This window comes from Silene latifolia, chromosome X (assembly GCF_048544455.1).
Source record: "Silene latifolia isolate original U9 population chromosome X, ASM4854445v1, whole genome shotgun sequence".
Taxonomy (NCBI): Eukaryota; Viridiplantae; Streptophyta; class Magnoliopsida; order Caryophyllales; family Caryophyllaceae; genus Silene; species Silene latifolia.
In genome coordinates, this window is record NC_133537.1 from 193,108,562 (window position 1) to 193,110,493 (window position 1,932).

General features: G+C 42.2%; 1 non-coding gene across 1 annotated transcript; it reads right to left on the reverse strand.

The window, feature by feature from the left end:
- Positions 1-1,621: 1,621 nt before the first annotated feature.
- LOC141625070 (small nucleolar RNA R71) lies at positions 1,622-1,728 on the reverse strand. Its single transcript, XR_012534867.1, has one exon. It is a non-coding gene; the product is annotated as a small nucleolar RNA R71 (small nucleolar RNA).
- Positions 1,729-1,932: the final 204 nt, after the last annotated feature.

The window sequence follows — 1,932 nt, forward strand, 5'->3', positions numbered from 1 at the left end:
TTGTGTTGTTGTGACAGCTGTGAGGCGGTGTATGTTGTGTTTGTGGTGGAGTCACTTGCGGGAGTGGCTTCACACCCTAGTTCGCCCTCCGTGGAACCCGTCACGGGAGGGGATGTGCACATTAAGGGACAGAGATTGTTACTCGCTCGTTGATGAGCTGGACTAGATGGGATGGACTGCGATCACCCACTGGCGGGGAGGATTACCTGTTGCGATGGGTAATCTGGCTGGGCTACACACTTCGGTGTGAAGTCGGTTACTGTGTGAGATCGGGAGACTGGGGGTGGAGGATGATCAGCTGGTTACCTTGTTTGTTTGTCTTATATTGATTGAGTAATACTGACCCCATTGTTGTTTGTGGAATCCATTCGGGGATGGTGAGCAGGCTTGACAGGTATTGCTATTGGTGAGCTTGGGGCAGTCATGGGAGAGTTGTCATCACCAGTCGTAGCATCACAGTCGAGTCTTAGTTATGATCTCATGGTTGTCAAACATTGGATTTATTTTATTGAATCAGTTTTGGATTTGGTTTGATGTAAACTTTTATATTTTATGGTATTTTAATACATGTGCTCAGTTCAGTCGCTTTTGATATATACTAACCTCGGGCAACCGATATGGTAACACACTTTCATGGTAGGGTGGTCCTGGTAAGGCACCTTGGTATGAGAGGGTGTTACAGTTATTTAGTTTAGTGATCTTCTTATCTCAACCCAAATTGTGACACCCTTAGACACCACTACTTGCAATCGAAAATCCTACATCAATACCCGTCCCTTGGGATCCGATCTTTACTTACCTCTTTACTAATAGTAGAGTTGTTTGTGAAGATTATAAATATTGTTTTGGTCTAGGTACTCCTAACACCAAGTAACCAAAATCTAAGCTAAGAAAGCGACCGACCAAAAATGGCGCCGTTGCCGGGGACGGTGTTAACTTGATTTGATTTTCTTTGATTGTTATTAGTTGTGTCTTTCCTTGCCTTGGGGAAGTAAAACTACTCAAGCTTTGTTCTAATTGTTTTCGTGTTGTTTGATATTTTGCATGTCTAGAAGATCACAAGGTAACTTGTTACCCATTAATCACGAAATTGAAAGAACTTTGACAACCAATAGAAGACTTGCTAGAAATACTATGAGAGGTATTGGTGAGGTTTATATTCAACCAAATACTATTGAGTTCATCAACCCTTTTGCAAGAGAAGGTGAGGAGAACCCAACACAAAATCAACCACACAATCAACCCACAATGCCTAAGTTTTCATCACATTCCGTACAAACCGAGGAGAACCTACCCAATGGTACTCCAACACCACAACACTTGACCGGAAATTTCATTGCAAAATCCGCATTTATCCAATTAGTCGAAAGAAGCCAATTTGGGGGGCTGCCTAGTGAAGACCCTCATTCTCACATGGAGAATTTTTGTGACTATTGTGATGCGATTTCACAAACAGGTGTGACTCAAGACCAAATTCGATGGGTCTTATTTCCTTTTTCTCTAATTGGTACCACGAAACAATGGTTAAAGAGCCTTGATAAGGCTACTCTTGGAATTGACTCTTGGAAGAAGTTGGCTCTAGCTTTCTACAAAGAGTTCTACCCACCGGAAAAGACTAACAATGCTATGAGCCCAAATCACGGGTTTTAAGCAAAGGGACGAAGAATCTTTGTATGAAGCTTGGGAGCGATTCAAAGGAACTTGTCGCTCATTTCCTCATCATGGACTTAGCGAGAGGTTCTTGGTACAACAATTTTGGAATGGTCTTTATGAAGACTCCCAAAACATTTTCAACATGGGATCAAATGGTATGTTCACCGAAGTTGACGATAATCAAACTTGGAACAAGATTAAGGAAATGGCGGTCCATAATTCACAATATATCAGACCTCGCAAGGCTACTAGAGGAGGAAAGCATGAAGTGGATTCTAT